This window comes from Oncorhynchus kisutch, linkage group LG9 (assembly GCF_002021735.2).
Source record: "Oncorhynchus kisutch isolate 150728-3 linkage group LG9, Okis_V2, whole genome shotgun sequence".
NCBI classification, from domain to species: Eukaryota; Metazoa; Chordata; class Actinopteri; order Salmoniformes; family Salmonidae; genus Oncorhynchus; species Oncorhynchus kisutch.
Window position 1 is genome coordinate 4,922,515 of NC_034182.2, and position 7,440 is coordinate 4,929,954.

The following is a 7,440-nucleotide window of genomic DNA, read 5'->3' on the forward strand; positions in this document are numbered from 1 at the left end:
TTCATTATATAGTTATTGATATAGTGACCATTCATTGTATATTTATAGATATAGTGGCCATTCCACTATTAAACTATTACTCTTCATTCTTCTAAGCTGAAATTAGGAAATTTCATCCCTTTGATTATTTGATCACTATGACTTTTTTTTATTTTATAGGTGTACTTACCATATACTCTGTCTCTCTTTTTCTCCCTCTTGATGACCAAGTGCATAAATAACCCCATAGTATACGAGTAAGAACTTCACTTGACGCCGACAAAAATCATGCTGTGACTGTGATGTATACATTCGATTGCGGGCTTGAAGGAGAGCACAGGTTTGAGTGACACCCGAGTGCATCTGTTGTGCGTCTGAAATAGGGCACTCCGATTGTCCTTGGAAAGGAATGATGGGGAGAGTCTGGGGTCGGGGTTCAGGAGAGGGGGCAGACTTGTTGAAGGAGAAAATAGACTCCATTCCATCTGTCTGAACAGCTCTGCTAGACTGTGGGGTTATAGACACATATTCAGGATAATGCTTTAAAAGAGCCCAAGCAGCCACGCCTGAAAGTTCACTTCACTTCCCCTCTTGACTGTTGGGACACACGTTGGTCTCTGTGTGTGTGTCTCCGCTGGTCTTTCTTACTTGACTTCTTGACTGTCTCAGAGGCAGGCTTAACATCATGTCTGACACAGAGGATATTGTGGAGGAAGAAGTAGAGGAGGCATCTGAGGTGGAAGAGGAGCCTGAAGAAGAGAAGCAGGAGGAGGATAAGGAAGATGAGGAGGACGAGGTAGATGAGGAGGAGAGGGAACACGTTGAGGGGGAGACCAAGCCACGGACCAAGTACATTACCAACATCGCTCCTCCCAAGCTGCCCGACGGCGAGAAGTTAGACTTTGATGACCTCCACCACAAGAGGCTGGAGAAGGACTTCAATGACCTGCAGAGCCTGATCGAGATGCACTTCTACAGCCACCAGAAAGAGGAGGAAGAGCTGGTGGCCCTCCGCAGCCGCATCAAGCGCCGCCGTGCCGAGCAGAACATTGAGCGCCAGGCCCGTCTTGCTGAGGAGCGGACTTGCCGGGAAGAGGAGGCCAAGCTCCTCGCCGAGGAGGATGCCAGGAAGAAGAACGTCTTCTCCAAGAAGGCGTTCGGCGGCTACATACAGAAGGGGGACGTGAAGAAGGGCAAGAAGCTGACGGGGCGCGAGAAGAAGACCAAGGCTCTGTTGGAACGCCGCAAGCCCCTCAACATCGACCACCTCAACCAGGAGAGGCTGGCGGAGAAGTCCCGCGAGCTCTGGCAGTAGCAGCGCCAGCTACACGCTGAGCAGTTTGACCTAGCTGAGAAGCTGAAGAGGCAGAAGTACGACGTGAACGTGCTGCGGAACCGCGTCAGCGACCACCAGAGGGGCTCCAAGGTGGCCAAGGCCACCCGCGGGGCGAAGAAGTTACATTAGTCACACAGCAACAACCCCGACATGATCAGATTAGCCTAGCTGTCTTTGGGCCGTTTTAGGTACATCCACCTGCTTCTGCTTTATCATATTTCCTGAGGATTGGGTATAGGCCTGCTTGTTTGTTTGTTTGTGGGTTTCTACAGTACACCGTTAGCTAAGCAGGTCTATAACTGATCAGGCTACATAATGTATTTACAGGTTTTGTACAGGCTGTAACTTTCTTTGGGGACTGTAGTTGTCTGATGTAAACATTTGAATATGGTTCACAAGGTATATGGTTCCTGATATCGTATTCACAGATCAAGCTAATTGTTTGAATGCTGTTAACACAGTTTTGATTTGATCATTCTAATAAAATGTGTGAATGTTGGGTGCAGTTGTGGTCGTTATTATACCTAAGCAGTCTTTGTAGCTGGTTAGTTAAATTCCTCTCTTTCTACTGTGAGGGTTACTGAACCAGTCAAATGCAAGCCAAAGGATAATATACTACATTGCAAAATGTTTTTTTTTACACGTCATGAATGTTTATTTGTTTGTCTTGGTCCAATTCTGAGGGTTGAAACGTGGCTCGTGCCTGACAGGTGTGGCACACATGGAACTGTAAAGAGCTCATTTAGTCTCTGCCATGCTCAGGGTGGGGAATGCAGTTGTATTGGCCTGAAGGAGTTAACTATGGGTTCAAAATCCGAAAAGGGGTATCCCCATTCAATGCGGGTGGCTGTTGGGTGGACTGCTGCCCATATTGAGTGTACCCATAATCCAGAATTCTATTTCTGGGGAGCCCACTATCTTAACTGCCCCTCTGAGTGATAGATGTCATTCCATTGATGGGTGTTTACAGTCAGCCATCTCGGGCCATCCACCTTCAATCAACAGGAGACGTAATGGCTGAATCTATGGTATTCAATGGCAATAATGTACTGCATTTTTGTATTTTAACTTTATTTAACTAGGCAAGTCAGTTATGAACAAATTCTTATTTACAATTACGGCCTATCAATCCATTATATGAGGCAGTATAATTTACTCAACCAATTTTAGTGCTAAAGAGTATCAACAAATATTATCAGATGTACTTGCACTACTGAGACGTTATTAAGCTGGAGTTGTGTCGTTGTGTCGAGACAGTCTGGACAACCACTAGAGGGCGCCAAGTGACCAGTTTACAGTTGAACGTCTGAATGTACCTTTTCTTTAACACCGTCGATAGCATGCATAACTTGGCGCTCATTGAAGTAATGACCACTGTGCATACCTCATCCATAAGAGGTTTCCTCCCCTCCCATTTTCCTCTACACTTGTGAACCCTTAGCTCTGTGCCTCACAATTACTTGTTTCTACTGGCAATTCTGCCCTCAACTTCTGAACTATTCTGAAAAACAATCAAATTGTCACTTGGCAACAACAAATCAATGAACTGAAATGAAAGCTGTGTCATAATAGGGAATGCAATTGGGGACAATGTTTCTGCTGTCCAGTTTTGATTGTCATTTAGGCTGGCCTTACTATTGCCGAGAGCTGCTTGTAACCATAAGAACAAATGAAAGCCTCCCAGGCGCTGCTACAGTACATGCCAACAGGTTTCCATAGAGACTGTGCGGTAGGCCAACTCAGCAATCAGGGCCCCTCCCTCCCCACTCGGCTGAAAGGGCTGGAAGTTGATATTGATAGAAGTCTAGAAACGTCTGGATTGACTACAGCTCAGACAGGATCAGTTCAGAGGGAGTTGATCTACTTACTAGATTCAGTTTGAGTTAGCCTCTCCGTCAGCAAGTCCATGTGGGGATGTGTGGGAGCATTGAATTCATGGAATGAACATCCATTGTTGCTGAATTTTGTTTTGTATTATGATGATTTAAAGGTGCTTTGTTTAGGTTAAAGGATTATTCATATAGTTATTGGGTTCAACTGACAAGCTGAAACAGCTAATTATGTGTACACTATAGTCATTTATCTTCGCCCACTACAGATAATGAGAAATGAAATGTGCTGTCTTAAACACAGGCTCAACAATCTCACATCAACTGACAGAATCACACATGGTTCCCAATCAAAAGTTTGCATGCTTCTTCAAGAGCATCTTCAAAACAATATAGCTCTAACCAGAGCTATTCTTCATCAATTAGCATTTCAAATCCTAAAATGTTCCTGTTAGGGTGTTGGGATGCACATGCACTCTTGAAACGTGACCCTGTTTGTGTGATTAGAGGCTAGATCTGTGTGTGCGTGTGTGCGAGCACGCATCCCTGTGTGTGTGCGTGTGTGTGTGTGTGTGTGAGGAGTGACAGCAGCTGCAGGGTCACCTGCTCATTATGGCCCGGCAGAGACCATAGGACATTCTGGGCCTCTGCCCACACAGCGAATGACAGCTGTCACTCTCTCTCTCACACACACACACACACACACACACACACACACACACACACACACACACACACACACACACACACACACACACACACACACACACACACACACACACACACAACACATTCATCTACAACACACACACTGCCCTCGTCATACGGTAGGGCTATCTCTTGATCGCACAGAGAATCACAAGCATTTAGTTGATACCAGTTATGAACAGGAAATCTGTTTGTTCGATGTAGATGTGGATCCATGATTAGACTTCGAAAGAGAAGGTTGGCGGGTGATTGAAAGGACATGATGCTGAGGCGACGCCATATGATACTGTACTGTAGGCATCCACCTGTAGGTTCATTAAGGGCCTGTGTGTTGCAGGTTTTGCTCACTGCCTTTAAATTATTACCATTGTCAGTAGTGGAAAGTGGCCTTTAATTGGTTAAATGGAGTCATGATTAGATAGCCGGTGAGTAATTACTGCCAGAGAAATAACACTTAGAATCTGCTCCTGGGGTTCGGGAGCTGGAGCTAAATATCCACTGAAGCCTTTTGTTTACAAAAGCGCAACTTTTAGTTGGTTAAACAACTTAGAATAACACAGAACATTGCAATCTGTACCGATGTATCTGTCAAGCTAAGTGTGAATAACAACCACTAAGTGCAGTAGAAGAGACTATTGTCTGTCTGTGTGAGGAAAGGCGTCTGAGAAAGTCAGGGCTACCCATCGCATTTCAGTCCCAAAGTATAATGTGCTGTGCCACTCACACAGCTGATGTGCTATTGCATCTGTGACTCAACCGTTATTTCAGGGGGAATGTGGTACATCCTGTCCCTGGTAGACTAAAGGACACATCAGCGGGCCTATAGTAATTATAAGAGCAAGTAGCCTCATCGATTTAGAATGGACAGAGATTGAAACGCAGGAAATGGACAGAAACTTCAAACATCTTGTGATCACAGCAGGTGTCTGAGCTATGCCCTCTTTCATTTGGCATTTATAAGTCTGTCTTTTCATCTCTATGGAGACCCAACAACCACTGAACAGTGGGCTGAATCTATTATGGAGCCACTCTTTACAGTGGATTTGGAGAGACACATTTTCTCGAGATGAACCCAAATCAAATAACCTGTATTTGAAGTAATCATTAGGTTGATTTGAATTCCTTTGTGTACGAAATCCTCAATATCGGCTTGTTTTGAGCTCACTAGTTGCACTGAGGCACTGAGGTAACCATCTCATCTGGCTAATTGTATTTGCTAGATTATTGTGACTAATCAGGAGACTTGTGAGGTAGGTATATGAGGTTGGGTTGTTATCTGGATGTAAGGTTTATTGTACATTATACACACACAGACAGAGATACTGCAGTGACACAAACAGCGTGCGCCAGAGGGAAGATATCAGAGCTGCTTCTCTCTAGCCTGTGGATAAATTAGTCTGCCCGGGAGACAGTGTCATTAGGGCTTATCTCTACCCAGCTCCAAATTGAGGTGGGACCTGCTACCAGCCAGCGGTATGAAGAAGATTTATCCCCTCTGACAGGGACATTCATCTCCACGCCTCCCTAGTCTCCTCTGAGTTTACAGGCCCTGATCCCTCTGGCCATTTAAAGAGCCTGTGTCACTCCTCCAGCATGCATACCATTAGGACCACTTCCCCAACTCATCATAGGCCTTTCAGAGGACGGGGGAAATAATGTACTGGTATCATTCAATCAGGCAGACAGTGAGGCTTTATAATGTGCATGGTGATAGGGGTGATCTCATGTGTGTACCCAGTCTATGATGGATATTCCCTGTGAACTTTATGCAACATCTCTAACTGCTTTAACACAGTACTTAGCACTCTGTGAGTCTCAGTTTAAGTGCACAAATGAGGGGAACTTGAGTGGCAAAATAAACAGATGCGCAGTACATTCTGTTCCAGAGATTCTGAGTAGAGCGTTTTTTGGTTAATAAGCTCATTCATTAAGGCAGAGCTGTAAAACCTCAGAGGATGTAGTGCACTTTGTCTTGTTGCATTGCTGGCATCGTTGCATCATTGCATTGTTGTTTCTACTTTCGTAGACCTGTATTTGTTTGTAGCAGGAAAGGCTAGTGGGCGGAGCTATAGGAGGACGGGCTCATTATAATGGCTGGAATGGACTCAATGGAACGGAGTCAAACATGTGTTTGAAGTGTTTGGTACCATTCTATTGATTCCATTCCAGCCATTATAATGAGCCTGTCCTCCTATAGCTCCTCCCACCAGCTCCTCTGGTGTGTGTGTGTGTGTGTGTGTGTGTGTGTGTGTGTGTGTGTGTGTGTGTGTGTGTGTGTGTGTGTGTGTGTGTGTGTGTGTATGTGCGCACGCGCCCTGGCATGTGTGTGGGTACGCTAAATATAAACCTGTTTCATTATTCCTAACAGCAGACCGTCAGCTGAGCCCACTGACATACTGTAAGACACTGGGCCAATGGATGACTCATCGCTTTAGAGGAGTGGGAGTCTGGCAGCTCATTCATAAAAAACATAGCTCCTCTACAATACCGGCTGTCTGACATCAGCTGTATGCTAGGCTGGCGCAGGGGTTAGCCGAACAAGTCAGGGCTAACACAGCCCACTGACCTGGCTGCCTCCTCAATGAACGGCTTGTGGGTGTTGTGCGTCATGGTAAAGTTGCATTAAGAAATAGTTTTCCTTTAGTGAATAATTACTAATCATTGTTAGCTAAGCCCACTAAGTAGTGTGTGGATACATTGGAATCTTTTGTATCCTAGTAGTGCCAGCGTGAGTTTTTCTGCATGCTCGTGGTGTTTTTGGGATGCTGAAGCATTTTCCCGGGACAGCTGTTGCTGCGGACATTTGTGGATAAGTGAGCTGCCGGGAGGTGAGCTGTACATCTTTGTGAGTTGATGGGCTTGATGAACAGCTGCATCAAGAGTCATGCTCATGTCCTCCCACCGTGTCCTCTCTGTCTCTCCCGGTGATTCACGCCGCCTCGCCATCTCTGCACAGCATGTAAATCAACCCAACAAGTGGAGGGCTCTGATCCCAGCTCCATCCTGTTATTATCACTTGCTGGGACTCAGAGGCGGTGGCAGGAGTGTACCACCAAACTGCACCTGTTGTGCCGGTTATAACACAGTGATGGCCGTGATGGCTCAGGTTTCCAATTTAAACGACAGAAAGAGAAAAGGCCTCCCACGTCCCTTAATTACTATTCTCAGACACATTCTCAGACAGGCTTTAGTGAAGTACTGACTGTGAGACAAGGGAACAGGGTAGCTCAGGCACACGGGTACACAGAACACCAGCCAGGTGGCATTGTGTCTTTCCCTTGGCTGATGAGGTCTCTAGAGAGAAGCCTGTGTGCGTCACGGCCAAACACTGTTTAGAGAGAACAAGAGTTGATTCATGTCTTTGGAGTTAGGATAGTAGCACGTTATGACCTACACTGCAGCTAGCTTGATAAATTGGAGGAAGAGATTTGTTTTTTTCTATATAAAATGTTCTTAATTATTTCTGGTAATTAGTTTGGATTCTTTAATGGAGGCCCTGTTCACCACAGGATGCCATTTGATCCCAGACCCTATCCCCAATGTACACAACACAGGAGAATACTTTAATTAATAACAACCGCATTCAGT

The 7,440-nt window shown here is 45.5% G+C and overlaps 1 pseudogene; it reads left to right on the plus strand.

Annotated features, from left to right (window-relative positions):
- The first annotated feature begins 664 nt into the window (after positions 1-664).
- Positions 665-1,444, plus strand: LOC109896277 (troponin T, cardiac muscle isoforms pseudogene; annotated as a pseudogene).
- Positions 1,445-7,440: the final 5,996 nt, after the last annotated feature.